The following is a 15,603-nucleotide window of genomic DNA, read 5'->3' on the forward strand; positions in this document are numbered from 1 at the left end:
GTAAGGCATTATAAACCTGACTATTAATCTATATTAGCCTCTTTTGGTAAGGATAGCCATAAGGCCTTCTTTAGCTACATCAGAAACCTCAAAGAAAAATCCATATCTGTGCAGAACTGGTTGTCAATGGCACTACCTATACTGAACATTAGAAATAATAGGTTCAGTGAAAACTTTCCCACCTGTTCCCACCACATATCCTCCAAAGCATGCTTACCACCCACTGTCCACCTAGTATCTCCAAGGAGCAGGTTGTAAGCTCTCTTCAAAGCCAAAAGCACAGCCTCTATGGGGCCTGATAATATCCCAGGCTATGTTCTTAATGGATTAAAACCAGAACTAACTGCATCATAGGGTACTCTTTTTTAATTACAGTCTAAGCAATAGTTTTGTACCTGCTGAATGGAAAACAGCAACCATCATCCCATTACATAAAGAAGCCACCTCCATTGACCCTGGGAACTACAGATCCATAAGCATGGCCAGCCTAATCTGCCAAGGCTATGGAAAGAATAATCATGGACCTTATCAGAAAAGATATAGGAAACCTCCAAATGCCTGACCTGACCTAGTTTGGCTTCAGTAAAGGGAGATCCTGCCTCTTGAATTTGGTGGATTTCTTTGAGACAATCACCAAGGCCCTGGACAAAGGCAAATCCGTGCACACAACCTAGCTGGACCTGGCCAAGGTCTTTGACACTATTCCCCACTCAGGCATCATTGATGAACTCACCTAGGTGGAGATCAACTTGTATATTGTCATGTGGGTTGTAAACCAGCTCACCGATAGAATGCACATAGTAAAAATAGGTGACTCTACCTCCACAAGCCAACCCTTAACCAGTGGTGTTCCACAGGGATCAGTGCTGGGGCCCCTATTGTTTGGAATTTACTACTCCTAACCAGGGGTGTAGCCAGGATTTTCAAATTTGTACTCACAACTCCCAGACTGCTGCCCCTCAACAAGCCACACCCACATTAACACTGCTGACCAAGCCACACCCCTTTATATTGCTGATCTCTGAACAGATCACTTGGAAGTATATGCCAGGATAGTAATTACACGATGCATGAACGTTTTCATTCCAAAGGTACATCTTCCGTAAGTCAAAAAACAAAATACCTTTCCATTTACACTAGGACAGATCAGTTTACCACCTAAGATTGCTCTTCTTCCCCTTGCAGCCCCTAACCCCTGTAGTGGCTCATAACACCTCCAGTGATGCTGCTGACTAAAGGACTGTCAGGGTCTAGGCATCACATGCTCTTCAGTGTTGTGGTCTGTAGGTACAACATATAGTGCTCTCCCTAGGTAGCATCCAAGCTATGAGCCACAACTACCTCCCTTTCACCAGCATGGGTCACCTGGCAATGCATGATCACTCCTATGGCCTACAGTCACACTAAGCCTTTTGGAAAGGTAAACCTTACATTCCCAACAGCAAATACATTTTAGCTGGGCTAAGTCATACTGCCACTGACAATTAATGAAGATGTGTACCCATGGGGAGTCAATCAAGCAAAAAGTAAAGCAGTTGAAATTTACATCTTTACTACCCTGCTTACATTCTGTGAATCTCAAGCCTTTGCTGAAAGGAAATTGGTTAAAGCAAGAAAATTACCCTAGGCTCCAGAACTGGTGGGACTGTTTACTGTCACATGCTCTAGGCACTTGTTTGGAGCTTTTTCTAGTCTTATGATCCAGTGATAGTCTGAACAAAATTATTGAAAAGAAAAGAAATTCAAGGAAGAAATACCATGGCCAGTACTAGGAACTACAATACCCAGAAGGGTATGAAACCCCTCAAACTAAATAAGCAACTCAGAAATCTTATCAAGCCCACCAAAGCCAGATTTGAGGCAGAAATATCCTCAAAGATAAAAGATAATGACAAGGTCTTCATCAGCTTTGTTCACAACCTCAAAGGTAACATGACAGCGTGCTGAACAAATTGTAAATGGAACCACTTAAAAGGAATCAGAGGATATAGCAAACCTGCTGGCTGATAAATCTAATTCCAGTTTCACCCCTTCTTCCCCTCAATACCTTTCAGAAGACACCCTCGACCATAAATCCTCTGGCTCTCACTAGCAAACAAGTCTTCATGCAGTCTCCAAGTCAAAAAATACTACCTCAATAGGCCCTGATAATATCCTGGGATACCTCTTAGATAGCATAAAACATGAGGTATCAAGCACTCTAAAATCACTGTTCGACATTAGCCTAGTAATTGGCTTCATACTTAATGAATGGAGGACTGCAGTAGTTAATCCTTAGCACAAGGTTTGGTCTTCTACTGACTTGGATAACCACAGACCATAAGTCTAACTGGTCTTGGCATGGAAAGAATTATCATAGATATTTTAAATAAAGACACAGGGTACCCATTTTCTTATTTACTTCTACAATTATTACAGATATTGAAATAAAATAGCACAAGCACCGATAGCTATTTGCTAAATACATTCTCACAATGAAAACAGACTCAGCATAAGCAGTAAACATCTCTGCCCTTGAAACTCACATTCACTGAAATGGCATGAAAACCCACATTAAAAGAAAATGCATCTGAGAGTGGAGGATTAAGTTTATCTTTGAGCTGTTTTCAAACCATAGGCTCCTTGTACACATTTATAGGGCCATGCACACATGCATGTGTTCTTTGATTCGCCCTCATGATAAATTATATTCCTTATATAATACATCACAATTTGTTAGAATGGTGTTTTAAATTTGTAGTTATGAACATTTTTCTAGAAAGCAATGAAACAAAATGTATGAAATAATGATAAAGCTACACATTTTAGAAAATTCTGACCGTAAAATGCCACTCAAACTTCTATCATTATATTCCACCAATATTACTCAAAAAGCACAATCTTTTCAGAAGTAAAAGTCATCCAGATAATTCTACCTTAAAGAGATCTGTAACCAAGAAAAGAGGTTGCTACTAGCAAACATTACATTTCAAGGTTTCATCTACAAATTCAGTGCCTGTTGCCTTTGAAGAATAAATTGTCTGTTACATTAAAATGGTAAGCTGGTAATATTGCAATAGGGAATGACTGACAAGTTACTAGGCATCTTATACAAAGGAGGACACACTCAGGAGTGTAGAACCCCTATACCTCCTTAAAATGCACCAAATAATCCACAGTTAAAATGGCACTGCAATATCAGCACTCCATCTACATGGTATGGGAGTAAAACCCACAGCCTTCTGCACCAAAGGCAATTATGCTGCTAACCCTGCTTTCAAATTCTACAACACAAACAGTGACTGCCATTTGATAAAACAGTTAACCACCAAAATTCGCTGTATACCACTGAAGAGACAAAAACTGAATTAGCATAAAATGTCTTAATCTCCGCTTTCATAAAACACTTCATCAGAATGATAAAAACACAGTGCCACACTCTATTTAAACCTAAAATGTGAAATCAATTACTACTCAGTTACAGTCAATTAAATGTAATTAACAATAAAAACATTTTTTAACCATTTATCTTCCTACTTTCTAAAAAACACTTAATATTTATGCGTTCATTCAGACCTGGTAAAACATCTTCCAATTCACTTGTGGTGAAAACTTTTTTAAACAAAACAGTTAGTTGCACACTGAAAACAGACTTAGCATGAGCAACAGTAAATTTATCTTCCCTTGAAACTCAATTCCATGAAAATGAAATAAAACTCAGTCCCTTGAAAATGCACCAAAACTCATAATGCCCTGAAAATGTACTGAAACTCAAACTCACAATTCCATCGGCAGTCTGGTAATCAGGCTCTTGTCTCCACTGGTGTTCACAGTTCCTTCAGCAGTCTGGTAGTTGGTATGGCGAATTCAGGGTCTGTCTCCTGTAACCAAGTTACAGGGTCAAGCCTGATCAAATTAATTGACTAACTTGCCCTCCCCCTTAACTAGGGCATTCCACACCATACCTTCATACCTCTCAACCTCTTAGCATAAGAAACCTGGACAAAGCCTAAAATAGGGACAGATTTTAAATATTACTCTTGAAGACTTAGAAAGTTGCTAGAATAACAGTATTTCTTAGCATGCATTTTCTAAAGAAAACAAAGTCAAACTGAAATGTATGACATTTATATCAATCCTCAGTGATTTGCCAAAAAAACACAAATATTGAGGAATAGGCCAAAAATATAAGGCAAAAATCAGGGCATTCTGGAAAAATCTGGACAGTTGAGCAGTACGCATATCTCTCACTCTCTTTGTGGAAGAAATTTGGATAAAGCCTGAAATAATGGAGATACAATAGCTCGAAATATGGATCATGTCTCTCAACCTCTTCAAGCAAGAAATCTGGACAAAGCCAGTAGTAATGGGGAACAAAGGCCCAAAAATAGAGAAACTTTTTAAATATTGCGCTTACAGGCTTAGAAAGTTGATATAATTGCAGGTTTTGCATTAGCATGAATTTTCTAAAGCATATGGAGTTTGAAACTCAAATGCCTGCCAATATTTTCTCATTTCAGTCCTCAATAGCCAGTGATTTGCAAGAAAAACAAATTTAGGAGAAATGGAACAAAAATATGGGGGAAAAATCTGGACATTCTGTAAAAATCAGGACAGCTGAGAGGTATGATTAGGGATAGATTTTAAATATTGCTCTTTTTAACTATGACAGTTGCTGGAATAACAGGGTTTGTGCTAGAATGCATTTTCTGAAGAACATAGTGACTTCAGTCCTCTGTGATTTGCCAGAAAACCACAAATTTTATGCGAAACAGACCAAAACTATGAGGCTAAATCTGGACAGATGAAAGGTATGTTAAACGCATTCAGTACACACACACACACACACATACACCTACCTACCTTCTCACATATACGAACACAATCTTTCATACAACAAACAGCTACTTTACATTCCACACACACACACACACACACACACACACACACACACACACACACACACACACACACACACACACACACACACACACTTTCTCACTCATACAGAAATGAACGGAACCTGTAGAATAAATAACATAAATTAAATATATATATATATATATATATATATATATATATATATATATATATATATATATATATATATATATATATGTATATATACACACACACACACACATACACACACACACACACACACACACACACACACACACACACACACACACACACACACACACACCTGCTCTCTCACACATAACACACACACACTTTATTTGTCATTCACACAGAACAGCTAGTTCAAATTACATACATACATGTACACACATACATGCTCTCACTCATCCAGAAACAAACAGAACCTCTACAATAAATCATATAATTGTACACACACACACACATACACACACATACACACACACACACACACACACACACACACACACACACACACACACACATTCATAGGTTCATAGGTAGGTACTAGGCTATCTGCCCGAGGGCATTTATAAGCCTAGCCAGAGTGTGTCAGCTTTCGCCGCCCCATTGATTAATTAACTGAGCCTGTGTCAAAAAGTGCCAATGAAGTGATCCCAGGGGTGTATTTTCTGTTACCCATCCACTTGTCAAGGTTTCTCTTGAAGAGTGTTAGTGACGGGCTCTGCCTAATGTAGTTAGGAATTTTGTTCCAAAGCATGGGGAGTCTCTGTGACAGGAATCTATCCCTTCAGCATGTTCTATTTATTGTTCTGCGAGGTTTAGCTCACTAGAGCGAGTGGCTAGCAGTATGAAACTTTCTCCACTGTTCTGGCAAAATTAGCCTTAATATGTATATTCACAGCAATTCACCTCAAATCCCTTTTTAAAACAGGCCATTCTTAGTAGAAATGTCACAATCAAACATACATGTTAAAACTTATCCTTAACAAAAGCAGGAGCATACTGAACATTGAAATATGTATCATGAGTATACTGAATGCTTCACAGCATTGGAGCTCTGCTGACCCACAACACTGACAGACAAAACTCACTTTATGGAAGTGAAGGATATGTAGGGACATGTTCATTTTCCTAACTCGGTCACACACACAGGTAGCAGCACTAAAGGTTGCCAAAGAAGGCCAGGGATTGCACGAAGCACTGCATTAAAAAGAGAGGGGAAAAAATCACCCACCAGCAATACACTGAAAACATGCAAAGAGAAAAAAAAATGTTCTTCTTGCAAACAAGCAGTGAAATGATTTTGTGAAAAACTATTCCATGACCTGAAAAATTAATCTTAATTATCATAAAATCGTTTGTAGTTTGACCAAAGTGTTTTCTGCAGGCTTGCCTAGAAGGCAGGATAAACAATACAGCTCCCTGCACTGCAAGAAGTGCAGACCTGTATGGAATCAGAAGCCCCATACAAAATTAGCATCAACAAATAAAAAGGGCACACACACACACACACACACACACACACACACACACACACACTAAAATATGTCCCTTCTTGGAATAACTAATATTATAGCAATAACCCACGCCTGGGTGTGGGTAATGCTGGATTTACCCACGGTTGGCGTGGTTCACCGGGACCAAACAAAGCCAACTGTGGGTAAATACAGCATTACCACACCCAGAAGTGGTTACTATTATACATGACATTATTTAAGAAAAGAAACTATTACTTTTCTTAAATAATGGCATAGTATAATGCCTGTTTACTGCCCTTCCGCAGATGTCTGGCATCGCGGCAGTTCTGATGTACTGCGCGCCTGCAGTACATCAGAGTTGAGCAAAGCGGAGAAAGCAAGATCTCCGTTGCTTTTACTATTTTCGCTATGTTAAATGGGTTTAACATGCGAGACAGTTTAAAATAAGCAATGGAGATGTCCGTTGCTTATTTTAAAACTGTCTCGCCATGTTAAACCCATTTAACATAGCTTAAACGGAGATCTTGCTTTCTCCTCGCTATGTTAAATGGGTTTAGCATAGCGAGACAGCTAAAATAAGCAACAGAGATCTCCATTGCTTATTTTAAAGCTGTCTCGCTATGTTAAACCCATTTAACATAGCAGACAGTTTTTAAGTAGAGTTATACTAATGGAAAAGGTCCGGGCGACCGGACCTTTTTCCATTAGTATAACTCGATTTACAATGTGCACGCTGGCCAATCAGCGTGCACGTTTTGGGGGGGGTCATGGTATAATACCAGATTACCATATAAGAAATGTAAAGCAGTTAATAGTTGTCTTATTCACAAATACTTCCAAGTTGATCAACAACTTGTACCGTCATTGCTATACTAATATCACGGGTCTTACCGGTGTAGCTCTTCTTCTTTTATCCTTTCTTCTTCCCACATAAACACTCCAGCAATAGCTGCAACCAGTCTGAAGGTTTGCAGATGCTGACTCTGAAATCTGAGCAAAAAACTAATGAAGAGACTCTTTCTGGATTTTTCAGAATAAAGGTTATTATACAGTTGTCCTATCTGAAGTCCATGACGTAATCTCTGCCCTGTTACATAGCTACACTGACCAGCCGAAAGAGACATCATCTTTCACTCACTAGTCCCATTAGACTGGTACCAGCAAAGAACTCTCTGCAACACAGTTCTTAGCCTCCACATCCACACACTTAACGGCCCATCAGGTAGCATCTCTCTAGAAGTATCACTACCAAAGTGAGCAAAGTTTAAACAGCGCACGTACGACCCAGCTCTAGTGGGTGTTCGCTTCAAAAACAGAAACATTATTTACATACACATACAGTATGGAGATATTACAACAGTACTACCTATCAACAAAGACAACGTCTCAAATGTTATCATCAGAAGTGCTGCAAAATATAAAACAATATTTCAAAGATATTAGACTATCGATATGAATAAATTATTTAACTTTACTCCATTTGCAACCGCACCAGTATCTCCAATCACGTTTTTACAAAACGTGCAAAAATTCAAGTTTCTACTCCTTGCCAATGGGTTGGGACATTGAAACATTCTGCACCATTTAGATAATTAATTAAACTAGATCCAGTGATTGCTAGCAACCTTCTGGTACTTCCTACTAGCGTTTTCCCTAATACAGTCCTATTCACCAAAGGTCAGTACATTACAGCTCCTAAGATTCATTTCTGTCTCAATGCAACGTCTGTTTTAAATTGCGCACGAGTGAAAAATATGCTTACATCCACTTTAGCGTGCATACGATGAATACATGACCATCCTTAAAGAAGAAAACACTACTTTAGCTTTTTTCTCCTAGATCCTAATGCCTGCCTTATGCTATCCCCTCCATGCAAACACTGTACTGAAATGCATACAGTCAGTACGCCTCCCAACGTCCCTACTCCTAACTCATCAGGCCAATAATGGAGTATAATGTTATCTTTGGTATGTATCTTACCAGGCACCTGCAGTAGCTGGAAAGACTTCAAAGGTTTCTTACAAAGAAAATTCAAGATCTTCAGCATGTCGTAAGTTGACAGACTTAAATCACTGTCACTATACTCTGTGTCTTACAGACTACTCAAATGCAACCTCTGCCTTGCATATAAAGCAATCTAAGATCCTGCTCTAATGGAAATGCTGTACATTCATAAATCAAATGGTATAAGACACACTCACTCTAGGGATGTCAACCTAGTATGTGACATCAACAGGACATGTCGGAGAAACAGATATGTCTCACAGAGGTTACCTGTTCTCTGGAACAAACACTCAATTCAGGTGAAACGGAGCCCCTCACTGACCCTATTTAAGTGTAATTTGGATGATTGGATGGAAAACTGCCAGTTCAGCCCAGGAGTTTCACCTAAGTCCTTCTTGGACAGGGATAGCAGTTGTTAATTTAGCTCCAATTAATACCTGATATTCTTGGGAACAGGAGTTGTACTTGGCTAGGTTTGTGAGAGCTCTAGGACCATTAGCCTGGTAACCTCCTATGATCCTATGACATCATAGTATAATTGCTATAAGCCAACCCAGATGTGGGCTTTTGCTCACAGCACCACAGGCTGTTCATGGATGGGTAAAGTCACCCGATTTTCCTTCTTTCCACTCTATGTTCTACCCAAAACATATGCAATAACATTTAACCATGTCTGTAACTTGCCCACCCCCTACACCCCTTTTCTTTCATTTTTTTTTTCTTCCTGGCTAACTTTTATCATCCTTTCCTCTTATCAATAACTTGTAGGGACTTGTAATGTACGCTTTTCTACTTATTTACTCTTCTTATCTAGATATATTATATTGTTTTAATTATAATTAAATCAGTTAGGTGGAAAATTACATGTAAGGGAAAACAATATTATTTACATATTTCTTCTGCTTCTGTACTTTTCAATATAATGAGTTTCATTATTGTAAGTCTTCAGCTTAAACTTAAAAATATTTTTCATTATGCAATATGTTTATGAACACACATTAGTCTTTCTTTTTGTATCGTACCTAGTCAGCATGTGTATTATTCTTGTAGTTTGTAGAAATCCTAACACCCCTCCATCCTTATCTGCACCTCTTCCATATCATATCATATCATATCATATCATATCATATCATATCATATCATATCATGTCATGTCATGTCATGTTGCCATATCATATCATCTCATATCATGTCATGTCATCATATCATATCATATCATATCATGTCATATTGTCATATCATATATCATATCATGTCATGTCATGTCATATCATATCATATCATATCATATCATATCATATTCATTTCTTCCATGTATTCACACTTCACCATTCATCCCAGCCATCTGTTTATGTGTCCACAAACCATTTAATGAAATGCAGACAAATATTGGTCTCTACAGTCTATTACCTATGTCTCCTCCTTCTCCATTTCTGTTTGTTCTTGAGGATGACGTCTTCACTAGATAACATGATCTTGTGTACCCATATCATAATACACTGCCTCTTGTAGAGTCTAGCACAGTTTTTAATTGTATGATTTCCTCTCCATCACATGCACCTTTCTGGTGACTTTCAGCTAGACTCCTTCCAATAGCCTAATTTGCCTCTCCTTTTATGGCTTCTAAAACTGGGAATACCATGTAATGGGAGAGCAGAAACAGTTCATATTTGCATCAGGAGTCCAGCTCTTCAGTATTCAGTTTTCTGCTGCTCCTATCTACTAACTCTCTTCCCAGTTGCTTATACCCAGCATGGCTAACACTCCTGGATTTTTGTCGAGTGCACTAGCTGTTAATTCCACTCTCCTAGCTGATACTTCAGAACAAGATTGTTTCATGTGAAGTGCAGTACTTTTCATTTGCATGAACTGAACCTAAACTGTCAACTATCTGCCCACATGATCACTTTTTCAGGGTCCTTCTTTAGTCTCTTTCATCTATCATTCACTGTTGCACCAGTCATTATGGCATCAACAAAAAGGTTTGCTTTATTCTCATTTTCCTCACGTATATCTGAAACAAACACACTGAGGAATTTATAACCAAAATGCCCCTGCTACAATCCACTAGTCACTTTCCTTATTCCAGTCATTGTTTTCCTGCAACACATTCTGCATCCTACCCACAAATCATTCAGTAAACCAGCTCTTTGTTATTTTTCCTTTCCCCAACCCTCCATTTTTTTCTGTCAGATATGTATGTGTGATTATATCAAATGCCTTGGAAAAAATCCAAATGGTTCTCTGTTACATTCACCTGTAACACAGTCATAAAACTAAATCACCCTTTAACCGACAATTCTATTTTGCCAGGGGCACATACTGGCTGTTGTCCTAGAAACAGATGTCCTTCTGAGAAGTAGACTATCTTTCCCTCAGGATTTGCTTCATAAATTTCACCATCATTGCTGTTAAGCTAACGTCACTGGTTGTAATGGCTTATGAAAGTGCATTTTGTTATGAAAATCCATGTGTACACCAAGCAGCTCCATAATGCATGATATCTGCGAATGCCTTTTATAAAATTCATATTAGTGTGTTATACTATATTGATTTTTCGTACCGCCACTAACACTGCTGGGCAAAGTGAAAGAGCTAGGAACAGATTCTCAGGAAAATGAGGATTCAGTACTTCTACTGATATGAAGGTTGGTGGGTTGCACCTTGATAAACAGCATAACTCTATCCATTATTGAAGAAAGGAAGATTATTTTAAATATTATGGGACCTGGATGGGAGACCCAATACAGTAAGTATTAATGGGAATGATATATGAAGTTTGGAACAAACTAAGTTGTCCCGGGACATCTTCATGGAGGGGTGGGTAGGTTAATATTAAGGGGAGTTAAGTGGGTTGGGGAGGTGAAAGGGTTAAGTGGAGGCAGGGATGGTTGGAAGGAAGTGAGATAATGAAGGGGAGGTGCTTAAGAGGTTTAGTCTGCTGTAGTTGGGTTAAGCAGTCACATTGTGGCGTGAACTTCCTACATGGCAGGTTTATGTCCATGACGACCAGTAGGTACTTTGGTGGACAGATAGGCTTTTGGTTAATGTAGTAGATACAGCGGAAGTAGATGATGTAAGTAGGTGATGGTTGTATAATATATATTTTTTTTCACTCTTTTGCTTCCCTGGTAAATGGTGGGGTTAGGGGTTTCAGGCTTGGTGCAGGTTAGATTGCAAGGAGAGGTACACTGACTCACAGCATGTGAGGATTGTCCTGGTCGGCTGGTTGATGTTTAAGTTTTCTTAGTATTACATTAGCGTTGGGGGGAGGGGAACTGGCTCCCTCAAGCTTTGACCATTGGTGGTAGGGTCTTGCAGTTAAAGCTCCTGCAGTTAAGTGTAAGGTTGTGGTCATTTAAGTTTTAATGGCACAGTTTCCTGCCGGGGTTGTTTTAGGCAGTTTCGTTCAGGATTAGATAGGGAGTTGAGAGAGCTTCCTCACGGTGCAGTCATTAGTGGAAGTAAGCAGTGGTACTGACTCCTGTGGTTAATATATAAAGTCGTGGTCACTTTAGGGTGGTTCTCCTCAGCTCTCTAGTGGTGATAGCATGCAGCCTTGCTTGATTTTCTCTTCAGTTCATTAATGGTGATGGTAGGCAGCCACACAATTTCTGCATAAAGATTAAGATGTTTTCAGGCAGCAATGAAGCACTGGTGAGTCACATCTGCTCACCGCGTATACGTGTGGAGTGGTACTGCATGTTTGCTGGGGCAATAAGGTTTACCTGCTGTCATTCTTGTCCCTGGGAAGGAATTTGGCTGGTAAAGGAATTGGCTGGTAAGTGAAGAATAGAGCGAGATGTTCGGCCATCCGATGCAGAAAAATAGGGATCTGTAGTGGGTCATCTGATATATAATAAAAAATAAAATATAACACATGGTGCAGCTGGGAGTAAAAATGCAGATCAAGCAGTTTGGGTGGGAGTGCAGTGGAGTACCATCATGGGCCGGTTGTTGGGGTCACCAGTTAGTTAAGGGGACTTTGAAGGAATGAACATATTTTCTTGTATAGCGATATCTCGTTCGCAGGCTAGGAATTAGGCATTCGTTGCCGTGCATGCACAGCTAGTTTCAGTGGAAGGGTTGACCATTAGTCATTAGCACAGCCAGGCTTCACATCAGAACACGGCTCTTCTTCACATCAGAACACGGCTCTTCTCCTCAAAAAAAAAAAAAAAAAAAAAACGGGTAAGTTTTGTTAGAATGTCAAAGGTACTTCATCATAACATTGGGTTGTTAGACAGCAGAGCTGGTACACCAGGATTTAAGGTGCATCTCCATGACTCGCTATGCATTAAGATGAACCCTTTCTAATGGCATTTAAATGTCCAAAATTGCTGATTAGCTGGCAAGGTAATGAATTGCTCATTAGGGTTTTCTCTGAGTGATGTAACTTGTTGGCAATGTAATTGTATGGCTTCTTTGGTGGGATACGAGTTTCAACTGAAAAGCGAGTTTGGAGACAAGCGAGTTTAGCGAGTGACAGCTGGTGGTGATCCGGATGGGCATGGTGAGAGGGAATGGTGCAGGCTTTTCTGGCAGGTTGGGTGTGTGTAATTCTTTTCTTTTCCTAGGTCTTGGTTCATTTTTCAAAAGAGGGTGCTTTGCTGGCGGGTTTTGGACACATATATCGAATGCAGTGGGAGATGGAGACAGACATATGCATTTCTAACTTGTTTTCTTGAGGGAGGGGCTTTGTGCATGGGCTGGTGAACTTCTATGGGAAGACTTTTCGTTTATTGATCAGCAGAGCAGGCAGATTGCAGGGTATAGATGTACAGTTAAATGTTTAGAATCAGAATTACTATTGCCCACCTTCGTTTTATATATTAAATTCCCCACTAAGGGTGGTGACTCTGAAGTAGATTTTCAGGGGTAGGAATACTTCCTCTCAACTGTACAGATTTTGCAGAATGTTCAAATGTTTGCCTCATATTTGGGGCCCATTTCCTATACAATGGTGATTTTATGGCAGTGGGCTCTATGGGGGGGGGCAATAGTGGAAGAGGTTAAATAGGTGCTTGGTACTTTCAATATTGCCTCAAAGGGAGAAGAAAGAAAGGGGAAGGAAAAAAAAAATCCTGTTTCATTCACTATTGAAGTTGCGGACAGGATATTTATGCGTGCCTTGCTGTTGTCTCGTTGGTTCGTGGTTTTGCGGGTTTTTCCTGGTGCTTTGGTTGCTTGCCTTGGTGATTCGCTGTTTTGCGATGCTTTCCTCCTGGCTGGTTGTTGTATGTGGTGATGGCGGGTTTCGCAGGCTCAGAGGCATGGTTGCCCTTGGCACGTGTGTACTGGAGCCCGGTGGTAGTTGTAAATGTAATGCATGGAAGCTGGCTGTGGCCGAGCTGCGGGTTGTGTGGCTTTTGGTTAGAACAGTAAGGGGACCTGGATAATTCATGTTTGTGTACACTGAGGTTAAGGTGAAAGATTAATTTCAGAGTTTAATTGGGAAATAGGAGTAGAGTATTTGACATATTTTATTGGGAAATTGAAAACAGCTGACTGTGTTCAACTGACGGTTCATAATTATAGCCCAAAAAGTGCAGACTGAAATATAAGAGTTTAGTTAGGGTCAAGGATTTTGTCTCACAATTTTAGACTAGTCTTCATAAGAGTTGTGGTTTTCTGACAAATCACTGGGATGAGCTGAGGAGTGAAGTCACTGATTAATGACATACATTTAAGTTTCAGACTTCATAGGTATGTTAACACAAACCCTATTAATCTAGCAACTTTCTAATTTTATAAAAACAATATTTAAAGTCGGTCCCTATTTTTGGCCCTCTTTCCCTCCCTTTGTGTAAATTTTGGTTTAATATTGGGAATAATATAAAATTTTACGAGGATGACAGGAAGCTACCATTTGTGTGATCCTGTTTCTATAACTATGTGCATTGTTTTAATTCAGCTGTAAAAAAAGACCTTCTCATTTCACATGATACAATTTTTCATTTCCTTAGAGGGATTACCATTTATTCTGAGAATATCGGTTAAAGTGCTTAACTCTACAGTACTGACTTGAGTATGTCGTATGATATCTAGTACTACCACGTGGAGCAGATGTATCAAAAACGCACTGTTCCTCAACCTACAAGTAGTGAATAAGCAGAATCATTTAGGTATTTTAAGAAGTTTTAATTCGACTTGTCACATTCTGTACAATTGTCTGTGCTATGTGGATTTATACCTCAGAAAAGATTTATTGCTAGGTTATAGTGTCTCATGCTGGAGCAACTGGACCATACAAATAAGTTGTATTAATGTCAAAAAAAAAAAAAGTTGAATGTTCTCTTTCTATGGCATGAATAGTACTGCTTGGAAGAGGGTCATTTGAGACTTCGGCTGTGGGTGACTTCTGTTCGGCGCTTTTGTTGAATTTCCATTGTGGCATCGTAGTGCTGGGGGAAGTTCCAGGGGCCACAGCATATGCTATAGGAACACATATTTGCAAATTTGTATAGGACAATAGTTAAAGGTTTGAAGATGTCTTGGCAGGTGTGTTATGTATTTTAGATTTACATTTCTTTTCTTTCCTACAGATGTTTTTTTTTTTTTGGAACACTGCTGTTATAATTTGGAATAGGTGGGTATAAGGTAGAGCCTTCTCTTTGTATATTAGAGGATTTACTTTTCTCCTTTTCTTTGTAGATGGTGGTGTGCCGAGTACTGGTTGTGGTGTTAGACAGGGAATTCACAGATGACGGAAGCAGTGGTGAGCAAAGAGGTTACACATGGGGAGCACGTGGTGGCAACAGTTACTGACTGAAATTGCTGAAGGGCAGAAGGCATCATGCGCTGGCCTAAAAAGGGGATCTGAAAGATGGGGTCTTGGAACGCTGCGGCTAGTTTGGAATAGGTGGGTATAAGATGGAGCCTTCTCCTTACATATTAGAGGATTTACTTTTGTCCTTTTCTTTGTAGATGGTGGTGTGACGAGTTCCAGTGGTGAGATACAGAGCGTTCCCAGATGATCATGCTTTGGTGTCGAATAAGCGGTGGGATCATTGGACAACACTAAGGTGGCAGATGGGATGTGCAGGGTGGATTTTACTTGATGGGCTAAAAGAACATGGACTCGACCGGCAAGATTGAAGGCTGAGGAATGTGGCAGTTGATGGAGGGGATGAAAGAAGTTTAGTTTTCCAGTGGTGCAGCTGAATATGTACTCACAAGGTAATGTCTTGTTTGCTTGAAATTGTTGGGGAGTATCAGAAATGAACTTCACATTGTA

This window comes from Protopterus annectens, chromosome 6.part0, assembly GCF_019279795.1.
Source record: "Protopterus annectens isolate FY-2018-M chromosome 6.part0, PAN1.0, whole genome shotgun sequence".
Lineage (NCBI taxonomy): Eukaryota > Metazoa > Chordata > Ceratodontiformes > Protopteridae > Protopterus > Protopterus annectens.